Source organism: Panicum virgatum, chromosome 1K (genome assembly GCF_016808335.1).
Source record: "Panicum virgatum strain AP13 chromosome 1K, P.virgatum_v5, whole genome shotgun sequence".
NCBI classification, from domain to species: Eukaryota; Viridiplantae; Streptophyta; class Magnoliopsida; order Poales; family Poaceae; genus Panicum; species Panicum virgatum.
The window spans coordinates 23,955,656-23,975,947 of NC_053136.1; positions in this window are offsets into that span (position 1 = coordinate 23,955,656).

Sequence of the window (20,292 nt, forward strand, 5' to 3'; positions counted from 1 at the left end):
GCATGCTATACATTCAAATCAGAGCATACAGGAAAAGGTAAAGGAAGCATGAAGCATGAAGCATGATTGAGCTTTATTCAATGGGAGATAAGCATGAGTACGAACCTGGCAATCCTCGGGCTACCTCCCGGCTGGGCTTTGTTTAATGTCAAAAGCAGGACATTTAGAGTACTTACCATGACATTTTGTTGATGAAGACTCATTGTTGTCACCATTGCAATTCCTCTCATTTTTTCTTTTGTTTTTCTTTTTGGGAGCAAGAAGGAAGAACCAACACCATTTCCAAACCAAGATATGGATTGACATGAAAGGAACTTACTTCAGTGTACTCACATACCTCCCTCACACTTGGAGTTTGCATTGCTGAGCAACAAAACTTCAAATGTGTGGAGTTCAAGTATCCTTCTGTAGTTGTTCTTCCATCAGGACATATCAAAATGTTGTAGCCAGTGTAGCTCTCATGTTCGTAGGCGTTGCCTGTCCGTCGTTCTCCTTGATCTTCACCAGAAATGGTTAGTGACCAAAAATAGCCGAAGGAAAGCTTCATCCTAGAGCATGCTCTTGCTTTTATAGAAGGAAAATAAATGATAATTCTGGTAGTGGTTTGTTTCTATGGTCGTAAGCTTGACCATGCGAACTTCCTCTGCAGCTATTGTTGATGATGTGTTCCCCTTTCATCACCAATTATTGATGTGTTGTGAAGTTTTAGCTGCAAATTTAGCGCCACCGAGCATTCACGAAATCTGCAATGTTTGCGATAAACATATGCATCTATGTTGATGCTCACTAACGATCATTTCCAGGTGTCAACTTGATCAGAAAATCATGAGAGTTTGCATTTCTTACACACATCCTTATCCAATAAACTCCCTAAACCACACTTTACCTTTTAGAATATGCAAGTTGTGTTTTCAAGCTAATATGCAGGTTACAAGCACACTTTGGCCCGACATAAAATCACAAAAATTATCAGAGCACCGATTTAGGATCAATTGGACCAAGTGTAGCCAAAGAACCCAATTCAAACAAGTTAGGACAGGCCAACCCCAGCGTGGATCAGACAAAGAGGCCCAAGACAGCCCACCAGAAGAAATTGGGGGCGGTTGGTGGCCCGGGCAGGCCGACCGACCTACCTGGTCGGCCAATCTAGCCCGTGGGCCCCACTGCCTCAACCAGGGCACGTGGCGCTTCCCCATTGGTCCCCTATGTCAGTTGTGCTGGCTTCACCCCGTGGCTCCCTACTATAAATACAAGGGGGGGGGGTGGAGAATAGAACACACACACACCCCACTCACCTCTCCTCTCTTGCATTCCTTGCATAGTCTTTAGGCTTAGTGGAGTTTAGGAGAAGTCTAGGAGTCATCGAGTCGCCGGAGTTGCTCGACAGTCTGGTATGGGTTCATCTCTAGCTCTCTCTTGTAATATTCGATCGTTTGTAATAGAATTAGACTATGGTTACCGATATCTGCTTGAAGTATGTTCTAAGTTTATTCGGGGTATACAGGCTCCTCCCGTCGCTTCGATAGCGATCTCCCTGTTGTGTAGTTTATTCTCTAACGAGCTAACCAATGAGAAAAATGTAGATATAGCTTGTCTAGCATAGCTAACTCGAGCTCTGACTTTTACCTTGCTCCCGGCCTAAAGCATCTTTTATCTTTCTTTTATCTTTTATTTATCCAAGAGGGTAGTTTGTGTGTGTGTCACACTACCTCCTACCATGTTATTATCTTACCCCTGTTTATGCATGAGAATATCCAACCTAGATAGAGTTCACCCACTAATCTATATATTCTGTCACTCACCACCTTCCCTGCGGAAATATAAATGACACCCCGGTATACTCCCGGGTAAAATGCTACAGTGGTATTCCGTGCGCTTGTGGATTTATTCGTGGTTCATGAAATACTACCACCCCAAATTGGCGTCTATGGGCGTCATCGCTGGTGACGTTGGTAGGCGCCAACAAGCATTTTTGGCGCCGTTGTCTGGGAAGGCACAGAGTGAAATATATAGATAAAGTTGTGAACAAAATCAAAATTGGTATTCTCTTGTTAAATAGGCTAACTTGGCTTTGTTTTCTTGTCTTTGTTGATGTGAAAAGAGGGTAGTGTATGACCGGTTTCGACTTGCCGCAAAACTTTCATTCCAATCCAGAGTCACTTTTGAGAAGAGTTCGACCTCGTATCGTACCTCCTCAGATCTCACTCTCGGCAGTCGATCCATTCATCACATCATCGTCAGCTCCTAGATCTATGGCCCAGAAGACACTCCGTGATTACTCTGCTCCGTCTACTAACTAGGTCCCTATTGGATCCGAGGTTAACACCGGAGGAGAAAATTTAGAGATCAAGACGGGTCTCATTATGATGGTGCAGGCCAGCCCATTCTATGGCAAGGCTAATGAGGATGCCAGCGCTCATCTCCAGCAGTTCCTGGAGCTCTGCAGTACTTTTGTTATCATGGGTGTATCGCAAGATGCTATCCGGCTCCGTCTGTTTCTGTTCTCTCTCTTGGGGAGAGCGAAGCAATAGTTTTATGCTAACAAGGCTGCTGTGGATACTTGGGACAAATGTGCCAAGGCGTTTCTCTCGAAGTTCTTCCCAACGGGCAAAACCAATGCTCTTCGTGGTCGGATTTTGAACTTCCAGCAGGCATCAAATGAGTCAATTCCGGAAGCTTGGGAGAGGCTTTAGGAGTACATTCTAGCATGTCCACACCATGGAATGGATAATTGGCTCATTCTACAGAACTTCTATAATGGGTTGACACAGTCATCGCGTGATCATGTGGATGCCGCTGCGGGTGGAGCTTTCTTCTCGCTAACCATTGAAAGAGCTACATCATTATCGAGAAGATGGTTTCCAACCAAGGTTGGAGCGATGATCGCCTCCAACCGCGCCAGTGAGGTATGCACTCCGTTAAGGAGGCCAACATGCTCGCTATGAAGGTTGATATCCTCCTCAAGAAATTTGAGGATTATTCTCAAGATAAGGCTCAATTGCAAACACTTCAAGCCTTGGAAACTCGCATGACGTGCGAGGTCTGCGGGAATGTTGGACATTCGGGCGATAATTGCCCAGAAACCCAAGAAGAAGCTTTAATCCTCAATGGCAACAATGGGTTTCGTCCACCAGGAAGTCAGGGGTGGAATCAACCACACCCATACTACCAAGGAGGTAATGGGAATTCGAATTCTTTCGGTCCCAACTAGCCTACCTTGAGAGATCTTGTCTACGGCCAAGCGAAGATCAATGAGTCCCTTCAAAAGAAGTTGGCCGCTATAGACAAATCTATGGAGACCATCCATGCCAAGATGGACGGATTCTCCACGGCTATGAAGAACCAGCTGAGTTTCAATAAGGCGCTAGAAACTCAATTGGCTCAATTAGCTGCTGCTACACCTGCTGCTGAACTAGGGAAGATTCCAAGGCAACCCGAATCAACTCTAGAGAGCATAAATGTCATCAATGCTATGTGGAAAGAGCCACTTTGAAGGACACCCCTCAGCTATGCAGAAAAGCTCACACTCCCAAGAAGAGGTGCGTGGGGAGAGTTGGCAGCCACAATAAGAGAAGATCCCGGAACCCCAGTGATCAGCTGCTCAATCTTTGATTATGAATTTGATCACGCCTTTTGTGATCTTGGAGCCAGCATAAACATCATGCCTAACGTAACTTTTGAGAAGTTAGGCTATCCATCAATTTCCCCTACCACTATGTGTGTTCAGCTAGCGGATTCCACGATAAGATATCCAGAAGGAGTTGTGGAAAGGTTAATGGTCAAAGTCAAGAATACCTACATATTAGTGGACTTTGTAGTCCTTGATATGGAAGGAGATCTTGGTATTCCGCTCATACTAGGGTGACCATTCCTCAAGGATACAAATGTCAGAATTGATGTGGGGACAGGAAGAATCAGCCTCCGTATCATGGGAAAGACCATGAAATTCAAGTTCCAGAACAAGAGGAAGGTATTCCTGATTCATGAGGATAGTGAGAAACAAGGGCTATGGGCAGAGCCAGGTTGGGATGATCAAGATTATCACCCCCCTTCCAAGCCAGCTTGGGAGGATTTGGAAGTTCATACTCCACCAACCGAGCCAGTGGAAGATGACCAGAAGATCCCTGACTTCATCACCAACACGGTATGGGAAGATCTAGAAATTGTCTATCCTACATCCGAGGATCCTGTTCCTACGCCGCCTACGCCACCAAATAAGACCAAGAAGGTGTGGCGCAAGAAGAACAAGACGTCATCGACCGCTACTACTTCTCCAGGTATGGACGAAACGACCTCAACCCGATCAGGTATGGAGAAAGGTCCTGCTTTTTGGACCCTAAACCAAGAGCTAGCTTGGGGGAGGTCCCCTCCCCTAAGTCAACTGTATCCCTTATTTGCTTTCAATAAAATTTGATAAAAAACTCTCAAAAACAAAATAAAAATTTACTGCTTTATTTCCCTTTTTCACGATGCGCGGTAAGAATGTTTTAACTCCTTTTGATAAGTTGAAAGGATGAGTTTTGCTTTGCTCTATCATGTCTGTTATGCCTAGTTTGAAAATAAGAGTTCTCTTGAGTTTAAATCTGCCAGTTATGCAAATATTTTGTCAATGAACCTGAAAGTTCCGTGGGTTGCGTATGCTTGATTCAAGTCTAAGTTGTTGCGAGTTCAGATATGGTAAATAAGGTTGTGCAAGCTTGTTCTAGTGATGCTTGAAGTCTGGAGTTGTTTTCAAAAAAAATTAAAAAGAGGCAAGTTCCCCAGCGATATGCAATGTCCTACCAGAGGCATATGTCATATTCCATGAAAAATCCTTTAAACATATGCTGCTTGATATTCTGTTGAGTTTTGTCAAATTGTGTGACCCTAGTGAGATCCTTTTCATGCTTTCTCGATCATAAGCACGTACACGTCCCATCCAATTGCTACATTCCTACACTGGGAATTGGCACCACTACCCATTTATTCCACATAATAAATGCTCCATGTCTTGGTGATCTCTCTCATCGAACATCCCTGAAATAAAATAAAGTTAGATTATGGTTGCCCCAAAAAGAGAAAAGATGGCATGCCAAAGAAGCATGACCCAAAAAAAGGAGAGAGAAAGAAAAAAGGGGTATCCATGTCTCAAAAAAAAAGAGAGAGACATAGGGATGATTCGAGAGAGAAAAGCCATTACCTCAAGGAGTAAGTCATATCCATCCATCCATCCATCCACTCATACACTTGCACCTTTTGATCGCGATTGCATGACTTATTTCTACATGAATCCTCTCTTTGACTTTACAACAAATAGAATACAAGTGTGCCCTGTTCTTATCCTACCTTGAGCTCCACAAAGGCTTGTAGTAGTAGGGAAGATCAAAGGCAGATACTGCCCTGGTAAGGAAATACAAGATGAGTGCCTCGTGAGAGTTATCCTGGGAGCTTTGCCATGTTTTCAAAATTCTTTCAAAAAAGTATCTCCAGATGGATTGCGGATCTATGAACAAGTAAGTATCACTCTATGCACCATTCTAACTCTCAACAGCCCAAGACAAGGAGATAGCTAAAAAGCCCCATGAAGGAGTAAGGTAATTGAGCAAAGGTATGCTAACCGACTTATTTAAGCTTATAGATGAATCCCTTTGCTTCAAACTATGACATGATAGGTAAGGTACGAGTCAAAGTGATTTTCTGATCAACAACCTGATTTGTCCTACTTTGCTCGGGACGAGCAAAGGACAGCTTGGGGGATCTTGTTGACACTCACTAACGATCATTTCCAGGCGTCAACTTGATTAGAAAATCATGAGAGCTTGCATTTCTTACACGCATCCTTATCCAATAAAGTCCCTAAACCACACTTTACCTTTTAGAATATGCAAGTTGTGTTTTCAAGCTAATATGCAGGTTACAAGCACACTTTGGCCCGACATAAAATCACAGAAATTATCAGAGCACCGATTCAGGCTCAATTGGACCAAGTGTAGCCAAAGAACCCAATTCAAACAAGTCAAGACAGGCCAACCCCAGCGTGGATCAGACAAAGAGGCCCAAGACAGCCCACCAGAAGAAGTCGGGGGCGGTTGGTGGCCCGGGCAGGCCGACCTGGCTTGTGGGCCCCACCGCCTCAACCAGGGCACGTGGCGCTTGCCCATTGGTCCCCTATGTCGGTTGTGCTGGCTTCACCCCATGGCTCCCTACTATAAATACAAGGGGGGGGTGGAGAATAGAACACACACACACCCCACTCACCTCTCCTCTCTTGCATTCCTTGCATAGTCTTTAGGCTTAGTGGAGTTTAGGAGAAGTCTAGGAGTCATCGAGTCGCCGGAGTTGCTCGACAGTCTGGTATGGGTTCATCTCTAGCTCTCTCTTGTAATATTTGGTCGTTTGTAATAGAATTAGACTATGGTTACCGATATATGCTTGAAGTATGTTCTGAGTTATCGGATATATGCTTCTTGATATGGTTGCGTTATCATTCCATGCTTGCATTGTATGATCGCCCTGTGCTGGAGATGGTTAGTCTTTTGTTCTTAGAACTCTATCAACTGCTCCAATATTCGTATGATTGCTCTAGTTTGATGTCTGTCCATCCGAAGAGTGGGGGCTCCGCGCGGGACACTAGAGTATCCCTTACTAGTGTAGACATGGTGTCTAGATTAGTTAAGTGTTGCTGGATGTCAACTATACCCACAGTTTGTAGAGTTAGCCGGTAGTGGGTGACAGCCCTGTCCGAGCCTTTTAGTAATCCTCCACGTTCGGTATGGGGGGTAGGAGGTACATAAAGTCACCGGGGTGTACGGGCTCCTCCCGTCGCTTCGATAGCGATCTCCCTATTGTGTAGTTTAATCTCTGACGAGCTAAACAATGAGAAAGTGTAGATATAGCTAGCCTAGCACAGCTGACTCGAGCTCTGACTTTTACCTTGCTCCCGGCCTAAAGCATCTTTTATCTTTCTTTTATCTTTTATTTATCCAAGAGGGTAGTTTGTGTGTGTGTCACACTACCTCCTACCATGTTATTATCTTACCCCTGTTTATGCATGAGAAAATCCAATCTAGATAGAGTTCACCCACTAATCTATATATTCTCTCACTCACCGCCTTCCCTGCGGAAATATAAATGACATCCCGGTATACTCCCGGGGTAAAATGCTACAATGGTATTCCGTGTGCTTGCGGACTTATTCGTGGTTCATGAAATACTGCCACCCCAAATTGGCATCTACGGGCGTCATCGCTGGTGACGTTGGTAGGCGCCAACAATCTACAGCCAGCCTTCTAAAAGTTATGCATGAGAGGACCTTAAGGCGGTTGTAGCCCTCATGTGGGATCAGGGCACAAAGCGTGCCTGACTCTGTAGAGGCATTAAATATGCATGGTTCTTGTGGTATTTCAAGGATGAAGCTTCCATGCTCATCTAAGGAATCCTTTTCTTTGGACTCCAGAGTCGGTGCTTCATCAAATTATGTGGCCCATGGATTCTCCATCTCAAGAGATTCATCGTGGGAAATCATAGTTGAATCTTGATCGTGGTCGAGAACTTTATCGGGGCTAGAGGGAAGAGGCTCAAACTCAATCGGATGTATAGGGAGAGTCTCGAACTCGGATATATCTACGGGTTCGACGGAATCATCGTCCTCCTCGATGAATTTTTCAGCATCTTTTTTGAGGAGGGATTCCGGTGAGTCAACAATGAGATTTCCCTAATCCTCTTTGATTGGTTTAGAGTCAAAGGAAGGTTATGTCATGGAGTTTGTGGCTATGGTGATCTGGACAGAATTGGTTTCCTTTCTTGGACGGACTTCGAGCATACCTTGAGTTGAAGCATCTATGAGAAATTTCTCGATGGGATGCCCGATCAAGAGATTGAAGTCTTGGATGTTGAACATATGAAAGTCAAGGATTATTTTGACATCGTCGTGTTTAATAGACACATTCTGCAAAGTCCCATATGCTTCCAGGATTTCTCCAGAGGAAGTCTGGAAGGTTTTGTCGGTTTGAACCAGCGGCTCATCTCGCAAATGGCGAAATGCGCATTCGCTAGGGATGATGTTTGCCCCGATAGTGGGACTATAGAGGGTGTCTACCTAGGTTCCTTTTATGGTGCAAGGAAGGGTTGAAGGAGGAGAGATGATCTGAAGTACTTCTGATGACAGCTCCATCTCTCTCAACCTCTCGCTGCTCATAGTGGTTGTTGACTTCTCAATATTTTCTCTACAGAAGGTAGCTTATATGGGGTATGTAGAAGCAACATGAACTGGTGGTCTCCTCTTGCAGACATAATTCGAGGTGTTTTCAAAATCTTCAAAAAGAGCATCCTCGAATTTGAAATGGAGTTCTGGAGTTCGAATTTCTTCTTTCTCCAAAACTCGTGGTTCAGGAGAGGGTTCTGGGCCAAATCTAAGGGTATGGATAGTGAACAATCGGGTTCAGCTACTAGAATGTCCTCATGACTTGACTTACGCTGTTCTTGAGAGGGTGTAGACTCGGCTACGAAGGAAGTGTTCTCGCTTATAATTTCTAAGATTTCCAAGCCTTCGGCTAGAGTCTTGTGGGCAAAAGAACCTCCAGCAGTCATGTCAAGGTAAGATGCGGAGTCCATGTCGAGCCCCGAGTAAAAGTGCTCAAGCAACACATAAATCGGGTAACGATAGGATAGGGACGGATTTTACGAAAAGTAAAAAATCTAACCCAAGCCACACCTATAGATTCCTTCTCATTCTGCTGAAAGCAGATGATATCCTTTCGTAGAGAAACGAGTTGGGACTCGGGAAAAAAACTTGAGACAAAACTCTTCTCTAAGTTCACCCCAGTCATACTCGCTATGGTACGCATGTACCTTTGTCTAGCCTCCTATACAAGAGAAAAGGGAAACAACTTCCACCTGAGGGTATCAAGTGACATGCCTGCGATGGCACAACATGAACACACTAGCTCAAACTCTCGTAGAGGGTGGTATGGATTTTCGCTATCTAACCCAGAGAAGGAATGCTCCCGAACCATAGCGATAAGGTCGGGGCGGAGTTCATAGCCGGATGAAAGGATTGGGTGCACAGAAGGCGGTGGCTCAAGGAACTCACCCGTAGGAGTAGAAAAGTATCGGATACAAGGCTGCTCCGTGGTAGTGGGGTAGAGGTAGTAGAAAGAAAATTAAAAATGATACGGAATAAATTCCATAGGATAGAGAAGCTTTTCAAGGATAACATCTCCATGGATAGCGGGGGTCAAGGTAGAATAAAGAAAGATAAAAAGATACGAGGACGACTAGGTACGAAGAAAGATACAGCAACCGTTCCCCGGCAACGGCGCCAGAAAGCTTGTTGGGTATTTCAGCATCATGAATAAATCCGCAAGCACACGGATATCGTTATAGCTTTCACCTCAGAGTATTCCAAGGGTTATCGAATCCACATGGAACGTGTGTGCACTAACTCCTATTCTAGTCGGTCCAAGGACACACCAAGATAGGTTTGTTGATGCTCCTTAGAGCACCAATTTACGTACCGCAAGCGCACGGATCGTGGTAGCTTTTCCCTTAGAGTACTCCCCCAAGGTTTATCAATCCGTGGATCGGAAGCGAACCGACTAGGGTTTACCATCTAATCTATCAAACCTATCCTAAACATGAAGCGAAGATTGCATATAAACTGAACACTTGATAGATATGAATGAAGCATAAGTGTTCATCACACCCACAACCGTAGATGAGATAACACAACCAAGGAGCTAGGGCCTATCGTCTCTAGGTACAGTTCTAGTCAAAAAGGTGATCAAAACATAGATTGCATCTCAACTAAAGGTACACGAAATCATCTCATCATGTCGTCGCTAGAATTTTTCCCTCCGCCATGCTGTCACCACACCAGGGTAATCAACCACTAGCTAAAACATGCTACCTCAACGTATCCGCAAGATATAGACTAATCACCACGAATAGATCTAATCTTACTATGAACATATGGATGCATCACATATGAGAAAGAAAGCATGCATTGAAGTAGACCAAAGTCGAGACAACTAGAATAAAGAGTAGATTGATATCACCATCGTGTGTGTACATACCCCGACAAATGTTGGGGGTGACTCCCGAACTCCACCATGGCACAACCTCGCAGGGAGGCCATGGCGGCTAGGGGTGGCCTAAGCCATCTCCTAGGTACCCTCGAGGACTTGCGGCGGCCGTCGTCTCCCTCCGGTCTTAGCCCTAGGTTTTCGTCGAGTTCTGGGTGGATTAGATCTCCGAGTTGAATAAGGTGCGAGCTATTTATAAGCCGAGGAAGCCACCGGTCGAAGGGGAGGCCAAACCGACTCGAAAACGGGCTGGGCCAGGCCGGCCCCATGGGCCTAGGCCGGCCGGCCTACCCCTTTTCGGGATCGCCTCGGTCTCATCTTTCACGTGTAGACTCCTCGCATCTTCTAGAGTTTCTGTCCTTCACGATTGCACCCCTTTGGACGTTGTTATCTTGGAGATATCTTCAAGGGAAGGATAGGATAGGGAATCCTTCCTTAAATCTTCATTTGCTTTGCTTAATCTCGAAGTATCTTGATCTCATCTTCGTGGGCTCGGTCCTTTGGGCTCTCTTGGAGGATGGATGTGCGTGAATGAGCTTCGAATCAACATGGGCTTTGGTCCTTCCTTTGTGCTTTGGCCTTCATCTTTCCCCGTGTCAGCGCTCGATCACGGGCCTCGTCATTTCATGCTCCAAAATAGGCCAAAAACTTGCAAAAACGAAGTTCCTCCAAAATATATGTGCAAGTGTGAAAATGACCAATAATTAGGCCGGGATTAGGACGGTTAGTGATTTTGATATTAAATTCATGCCATTATCAAGGATAAACAAGGGATAAAAGGGGTACTTCAGGAGCGCCAACAAGGTTGAAGGGAAGAGAAGATTCCTAAGATAGCACTATTGCGAGTTAAAGTTCAATCTCTTGGGCACAATACTCGCTTCAGGCACCGGCTTACAACTGGTTTGCCAGTCGACTCTGGCCAACAGCTCTACGCTATATCGGCACGTGGAGGATTACGGATGACCAATAGGGCTGCCACCACCTATGGCCTACCTCTACAAACCGTGGGATATAAGTCAAACGAAGGATAATCTGTAGCCTAGACACCACATCTACACTATAGATTACTACTGCAGTCTAACTAAATTTGGTACCCCGTAGCAAACTACAGCACTCTATACGAATACAGAGCGACGAACCCCCGAGTAAGAGAACTGATCTCACTCAACTACAAGCACTACTAGAATCTACTATACCAAGTAAAATAATAGAGTTTGGAATCACGAATACTTACTAAACACGAAGAGTGTAGCTGCATCCATAGAGGTCAAGCTGGGAGCAGAGTGCCGACACCCCAGCACTTCTCTCGAACTACTCTCTGACTCTCGTAGAGGTACAAAATGAACAAGAGCGACAAAGACCGGCGTCCCTCCTGAGTACCTCTACCCTCTCTCTTAGCTACTGTTGGTATTTCTTAACGTTCACAGAATAATCCGTAAGCGTACAGAGATACCGTTGTAGCACTTCACCCGTGAGTATTCATGGGTATCGTATTTCCACGAGGAACAGAGGTACTAGCTTTCTAACTGGTTCATCCAAGGACAAACAAGAGGTAGGTAGGCAAGGATAGAGGGGATTCCTATGATTTAGAGTTCTGGTGAAGATAGGTTCTACCTCCACTTGCTTACTTCGGGCACCGGCTTACTCCTGGTCTGCCAAGAGGATCCGGCTATTAGCTCTACACCCAACCCTCACATGGGGGACTACAAGGGACGGACAGGGCTATCACCACCTGCCGCCTACTCCGACAAACAGTGGAGAAGGTATGCAAACAAAGGTAACCTCTAGCCTAGACACCACGTCTACGCTTTCGATTACTGCTCTAGCCCCGACTCCATCAACGACTCAAGGCATCAGACTGGAGCACCCGTCACGAGGACGGACAATGATATCGCAAGCAAATAAAGAATAAAACTAACTTAACCAAGAGACTCACAACCATAGAAGATCACGAACACTTACTTAAGAAAGAAGCATCCATCGAGGTACAAGTTGGAGAAGAGCGCCGACAAGCCGGCGTCCCTCCGAACTACCCCTCACACTCTTTCCATTTCTAAGCACTACGGAGGTAGGGCTTCGCCTTGGAGTGGAGCTCTTGTCTTCTCTTGTGGTGTGTTGAATTGGGGGCTCTCCTCCTTATATAGCCCTCCAAGATTGGATCCTTGGGTGAACTTTCGAGGTGGTACCATCTAGAGCCGGCGTAGGAGACATGGTGGGAGTTTGCAGGAGAAAGATGGGCCTGATTGGGCCCAGTAGGCGGTCGGGCGACCCAAGGGATCGGCTGACCCCTTTCTGAGGCTGTTAGGCCCCATCTTCGGCCTGTGGACTCCCTGTGGGCTCCCTGTGTTGGCTAGTGGGTGTTCCTTGAAAGTTAAGTGGGTTAAACTTGTCATTTGGCCTTCAGATCCTTGTTTCTGCTTCTGGTTTTGTCAGAAGTGTATTTTCTCTTGGGCTTGAGCTGATTTGCTTCTGGATGTGGGCCCTCTAATTCCCATGCTTGTGTAGCATGCTCTGAAATGTACTTTTGGCTTCATTTGAGCATGGTTTCCCTCCTTATGCAGACACGGTCTCCTGAAATCAGTGATTCACCAAAACTTGTGGAAATGATTAGTATTAAACTCCTATCTCTAGTTTGGTGTTTGTTTTGGCATTGTTCTTTGCCAGTGTTGACGGTCAGATATGACACTTAAGGACCGTCAACAACACCCCCACACTTAGTCCTTTGCTCGTTCTCGAGTAAAGGTTGAAGGACTAAGTTGGATGCAACTCCTTTTTATGAAACCTGCATACAAGTTATTCCAAGCTTCTTCCAAAATCTGTGAACTTTAGAGTGGCTACCATGCTTTCTTGGGTAATTGCATGATCCCTCTCTCTTTTTTATTTTCCATGAATGTGGACTATCTTTCTCTTTTCTTTTCTTTTTTTTTGACATGCCTTGCGGGCATGTGGGATACCTTCTTTGGGTATGCATCTTTCTCTCTTTTTTTGTTTTTTTTGACATGCCTTTTGAGCATGTGGCATACCTTCGTTGGGCATGCATCTTTTATTTCTTTTTCTTTTTTTTGCATAGCCCACATTCTTTATGGTCACTTTAGAGAGAAAGAGTCATGGTATGTCATGGAGTTTTATTTTGTGGGTGGATGACAATGTTTTGCTATCTTCCAGTGTAGAAGAATAGCATATGAGTGGACGTGTACGTGATCTTGATCATGAGAATCTGACACGTCTCTACCAAGGGTCAAAGAATTTGACAAAACTCAAAGCAAAGTCAAACTGCATATGAAGGTTCGAGAATGAAAATCTAACTTTGGCTTTGGTAGGAATTTTCATTATTTTGAGGATACAAGCTATTGATGAGTTTTTTTTAAGAAATCCCAAGTACTTTGCAAAAAAGAGCATGGTTCCGCTTATCCAATCATATCGCATTAGTCAATTATTTAGAAAGCATGGGGTCCCTATGAAGATATTTGTTCACAAGAACTAGAAAGAAATAAAGGAATAAAAGAGTATGTAAGATTATTCATGGAAGCGCATGGAGTGCAAAAGTGTATTGGCAAGATTCAATGAGTTTAGTTTTAGTGATAAACATGCAATATGCTTAAACTCAAGAATCAGGGAGTTAGAGGGTAGTGTAGCACAAACCATCGTTTGTAGAGGAAGAAGAGGGAACTGTCCTGGTCTTCAGCGTGCTGGACCGTCGATGTTGTGCAACATGTTGGGAGAGAGATCTCGAACGAGTTTGCACTTGGTGATTTTGAGAGATCTCCCCCACACTTATTCTTGTACCTGCTTTTATTCAAAAGAAAAACAATGGTGGAAACAAACAAGGACTCTACCAGTTTTGAACACCGGGGAGTCTAAACTTTATTGAATCAAAAAGCGGGTAGTGTTTTATTTTTTTTTATTTTTTGTTTTTTATATATATATTTTGTTTGAAGAGAGAGATTCACCTTGTTTTAACAAAGAGTTTTTTTATTCATTGTTCACCAAATTTTTAGCGAAACTCAAATAAGGCTGAGATAAAACTGTATGAACAAAACATAGGGGCATTTGGTGGAGTGCACAAAGTGCACTTATGAAATGCGACTTATGCCTCCTTTGCATGTTGTGCAATTTTTTTTGTTGAAGTGCATCCCAGGCCTTGTTTTATCTCTAGTATGAATTTAGCTTCAGGACTTACCCAGTTGATTTGAAATCTTCATGTAGGGGTTAGTTAATGCAAAACATACCTCCAAAGTCTATGATTGTATTAGCTCTGACGATTCATTAATCAAACTCGACACCATGTCTTATTTTTATTAAAGAAGGCTATTTTAACCTAAGCACCATGCTTAGCTAAGAAACAACCAAACCTGAGCATACAAACATAAACAAAGGAAGCATGTATTTGCATGACCAAGCTCTATTCATATAGAGATAAGTATGAGTAAAGGATTGGTGAACCTTACCTTTGCTTACCCGAGTATACTTGCCGCCAGCGTATAGGATGGATGTCTCGGAATTGCTGCGGTGATGGCGTGTTGAGTGGAGCAGCGAAGGCCTGGAAAGGAAGTGAAACATTTTCTTGATTGTATGCGTGCGTGAGCTTCTTGAGTGTGTGGAGTTAGGACCGGATAGAGTTTTATGTGAAGGTTGCCGGCTCTCTCCCACTCTTTCCTTCTTCCTTTCTCTCTTTCTCTTTCTCTCTCTTTATTTTTTTTTTCCTTTTTATATATATTTTTATATCTCTCTCCTTTTTTTTTCTTTTTTTCACCTCTCTTTTTTTTCAAGCAAGCCAGGACCGACACCTTCTTGAAACAAGAATACTCCTTTGGATGGCTGGAACTTGCAGTGTGACGCTATGCGATATCTCCCACACTTGGACTTTTGTGTGAAAGTCAAGTGTGTAATGTCGGGGTCTCCTTTTGAGTGTGGTCCCATTCCAAAGAGCATCAATGTGTTTAGCTGATGCAGTTCTTATGTTCTCGGGCATCGTATGTCCTCTGCTCTTCTTAATCGTCACCTGAAATGGTTAGGACCAAGAATACCCGAAGGTGCATACTATGCTTAAAAACATGTTCTTGCTTTTATTGTTTAGGAGAAAGATTTTTTTTTAAAAGATTATCCGGGCTATCTCCCGGTAGTGCTTTGTTTATGGTCGCAAGCTCGGCCATGGGGATTCATCCTGTAGCTATCAATGATGATGTAGTTCCCAGCTTCACCACCATTTATTGATTTATTGTCGTTCAAGCTGCAAGATTAGTGCACAAATACAACTATGAGCCCTGCAAAGATATTATGATAAGCAAAACCAACTACAACCATCGTAAAGGGTGTCTATGATTGGAAACCCTATGATGATCATAAGACTCGTAGCGACTTGTTGCAAAGAACAAAAGATCTCAGAGATGTCAAGGACAAGCACGACTTTTGTGAAGAAACTTCATGCTCATGGAGTGAGTGGCTTGATCTCCGGATAGTGCAACTCAAGAATGTTCATGGCCCCATAGTGAAAGAGGTTGTGTAACTCTGTGGGCCAAATGAACAATTCCGACTTCGGGTCATGAGGGAAATGAATTTCTTTCAACTCATCCCCTCCTTAGGTAGAAAACTTTGCATTTCATCAATGATGAACGTGGTGACAAAGCAATCCATCCTAAGCTTCCAATAGAAGTTCATAAAGCATGAACATAACTTCTATTGGGCATCAATCAAGATCAAGGAATAAGATGTGAACTTTGATTCACTTGATTTGATTAGCATTCGGCTAGATTTGTAGGTTTTCCTATGCTTTTTGGCCATTATCATACTTATTTGTTAGAAGCATTTTAGATCGGCTTTAGGTTTTGAGATAACACTTTGTTACTCTAAAAATCCGGTTTAGTTCTGTTTCGAGCTTGCATTATCTGAGTTACACATTCATAGCTTAGATCTTGTCTTATACGCACAATCGGCTACTCCAAAGCTGTCTTTGTCATTTTCTGCATCGGCTGATCCTGCTGACGCGCTCTTTTACTACGCATCCGCATTTAATATTCTTTTATCGTTTTCCCTATTAGCAGAGCTTGCCGATACGCCTGTGTGAGAGATATTCGGAATCCAGCCGATACGCTCTCGAATTTGACTTTGTTTTATCCCTTGTCAATTACAGGTCAAATTGACTGGCACGCTTGGTTGACTTTTCGGTGCTTGGCGAACACTTGCCCTCGGATTTCAGTGTGTTGATTTTTGCGTCAACACATCTTTTGTCACGCCCGGTGGGACCAAAAGCTTCAGCATGGTGGAACTTGGTGATCATTCTGAAGTCAATGAATAAAACTACGACCCTGTTCCTGAAGATGAGCTCAAAGAAGATCAAAAGAAAGAATATGAAGATCTTGTGGAGAAGTTTAAACATGAATGCCTCAAGTCATATAGCGTCACCAGATCTGGTGACGTAATCAAGAAGTATAATCTTCCATCTTTTCAACCGTTGACAGAAGCGCAGCGTGACAATAAGATGATGGATGCGGTTGGTCAGGCTGTGGCGCAAGCATTTATCAAGAGTGCAACAGTCATGGGCAACACGGTGCACAACACCGTAGTCTAGACTTTTGCAGAAGGCACGTTCCCGGGTTGCATGGGGCCTTGTTACATACAGTCAGATCAGATAAAGTATATCCCAATGGAGGTGTCTATGGCAGCAGCTCTGTCGGCTCAAAACAGCCAGGAAGAAACGAGTAACAGTAAAACGCCACCACAGACTACTACTACTACAACGTCTATGGCTACAACAGCTCCTGTCTACACGACTACTCCGCCTATCCCCACAGCCACGCAAGGTGGATATGCGTCTGGATTTTCCAAAGGGTGGGATCCAATGACTGGGTATGGTATGCCTCCAGATTTCTTCACCAGACCAGTGAAGGCACAGTTTAATGCATCGGCTTCTCAGCCGATGACCTCTCAGCCTGATCCATCGATCACTCGGCCGATGGGTGCTCAGCAGGATGCATCGGCAACACAGCCGAATGCACATGGTACATGGAGTCCGCAGATGGCTGCACAGTCCAACACATTGGCGCCATCACCGATGACCCCACAGCAGCGTCTCGCAATCATGCTCCAACCCAAGTCAACTACAGAAATTCTGCTTTCACAGTCTCCTCACCAGAAGGGAGTTAATTGGGTTTTCCATGATCAGGCGACTGGACAGTTGCGATATGTCAACGTGCCATCCATGGATTCTACTGGTCAGCAGTCACCTAGTCCAATCCAACAGCAAGCGACTCAACAGACACTTAATCGGGTGACTCAGCAAGCGCATCAGATGCCATTGGCTGAACAGCCGATGACCCATATGTCACCATAGCCTGCGATGATGATGAACTCACCAAACATGGTTTTTCCTCAGCAGATGCTAGCAGTTGATCAGCAGGTTGATTGGAACACTAAGATAACTGAAGTGATAAGGGAACAGTTTGGTTTGAGGCCAAAGCAATAGTCTGTTATGTACAAAACTCCTTATCCTCCGGCTTACAATCAGATTCCTCTCCCTCACAAGTACAAAATGCCTAACTTCACAAAGTTCTCGGGGCAGGGAGAAGTTTCTACGATGGAACATGTTAATAGGTTCCTTCTATAGTTGGGAGAAGTAGGCAACCATGACGCACTCAGAGTTCGGTTGTTCTCCATATCTCTATTAGGATTGGCATTTGCTTGGTTCACCAATTTGCCAGCAAACTCTATATTATATTGGGCCGATCTGGAAAGGCAATTCCATCAATTCTTTTTCTCTGGAGTTACTGAGTTGAAGTTGACTGATTTGACTGGTTTAAGACAGAGAAATGATGAATCAGTCACTTCCTTTATCCAAAGGTTCAGAGATGTCAAGAACCGGTGCTACAGTCTGGTTCTGTCCGATCAGCAGTTGGCCGATGCAGTATTTAATGGACTTTTGCCACACATTAAGGATAATACGCATCGCAAGAGTTTGAAAGCATCAGTCAGATCGCGAGTCGGATGACAGGAGTGACTCGATCCTATGAGTCCAAGAAGCCTTTTCAGAAGAAGATAAATTATGTGGAGTATTCTGCTAAAGATGATTCTGAAGAGGAGCAAGAAACGGTCGCATCGGCTGAGTGGATCCAAAATAACAAGAAGCCGGTGATGTGTCCGTTTGGGAAGAAAGAACCAGAGTCGTACGGGTTTGACATCACCAAAGGCGACAAGATCTTTGACTTGTTATTGTCAGAAGGGTTGATCAAGTTGAAGCCGTATCACAAGATCCCGTCGGAAGAAGAGCTCAAGAATATGAAGTATTGCAAGTGGCACAATGCCACGTCGCATGACCCAAATGAATGGAAAGTCTTCCGGTAGCAGATTCAGATGGCTTTCGAGCAAGGGAAGCTAAAGTTCGAAACTCCTAAAAGGATGATAAAGATTGACCAGCATCCGTTCGCTTCGAACATGGTGGACGTGGCCAGAGACAAGAATGTTCCTCAAACCAAGGTCCTGACATCATCATCGGCCAGAAAGTCTGGGGCTATTGATCCCAAGGCACAAATAACGGCCGATGAGGTCAAAGGGAAGGGTCCACAAGAAGATGAGGCCGAACGTTCTTCGGCGCCACATAGACGTGTCACGTCTCAGATGCTGCTAAACAAGTTCCAGCGTGACCGTGAAAGGCAGCAGCGCAAAGAGGAGGAAGCACGTCATGAGAAGGAGCATTGGAGGTGTCCTTTCTTTGTCTACTGCTGGGAAGAAGGGTTGACCTTGCCATCGGCATATGATTGTCCCGAATGCAATGGTCAAGGCAGGCGATCATATAAAAGGCCATGTCATGTTGATGAACCTTATCGACGTGAGCGTACTCCTGTGCATGATCGTCTAGGAAAAAAAGGTATCGGTACATGATCGACTGGGGGGCAGGACCATGCTACGTGATCTTGTTGGAAGACAAGTGCCTGCACACGATCGGCTAGAACAGATGGCCGATGATAGGGTGCAAGACGATTAGTCGATGCGAAGAGATTCGGAATGCGAGCCTGACTCAAATCGTACAGGTCAACCTCAATTGTGTCCAGGAGGTTTAACCAGATCGCAGAAGCGACGCGTTCAGAGGCTGCGCCAGCTGGAGATCATAGAGGAAGAGCAAGAGCAAACTCTAAGCAAGAAGGGAGTCAAATCACAAGTTTGGCGTGTTAAGCCAAGGGCCGATGGTGATCAAGATTGTGGATCATTGGCTGCGCAGATTAACATGGTTTTCATAATGCCAAAGGAGTTTATGGCACCATGTGATGAGGGTCACGAGCCAGAATTGGAAGAAGCGATAGCGCAATTGAATTTGGAACCGTTGCCAGCAACATTTGAGAAGCCAGAAGATGACAAGAGGCAACATCTTAAAGCATTGTTCTTGAAAGGGTTTGTTGATGGCAAATTGGTTACAAAGATGCTAGTCGATGGAGGTGCAGCTGTAAACATTATGCCCTACGTGATGTTACGCAAGCTTGGAAAAAGCCAGGATGATCTGACAAAGACTGATATGATGCTCAAGGATTTTGAAGGGGTGGTATCTCCTGCTTTGGGGGCATTATGCGTTGATCTGACGATTGGCAGTAAGACCCTTCCTACTACTTTCTTCGTTGTTAATGGCAAAGGTTGATACAGTTTGCTACTGGGTCAGGATTGGATACATGCTAATTGTTGCATTTCATCTACTATGCATCAATGTTTAATTCAGTGGGTTGATGATGCTGTTGAGATAGTATCGGCCAATTCGTCGTTCAGTGTAGCATCGGCTGAAGCTCACATAGTTAGTTATGATCGTATGAACTGTCCTTCTGGTCAAGCATGGGAGAAGGATATCTTTAAGATGGCTGATTATGAAGTTACATCAGCAAAAGCCGGGGATTCTTCGGACGAATCTTAATCAACAAGAGATGTGGCTGATTATAACATCGGCCAGATTTTTAAGTCATAGCCAATACTAAGGAGTATTGCCTTTAGTGCAAAAAATATGTAAAAGCCGATTGTAAGTTGAATGCATCGGTTGTAAGATGGCCGACACGATATGATTCGCCCTTAGAGCAATAAATCATAAAGAGACATGTTTCTGGGATTAGATCAGATTGTTTGAGATTTCTGGAGGTTGCAGTACATCGAATATTAAGAGAAGTTTTTACAGTGGCCCCAAAGCTTCTTGGATCACTTTTATCGCACGCAGGCGAATCTGATCAATGTTTTCAATTACTTGATTATCATCTGATGGTGA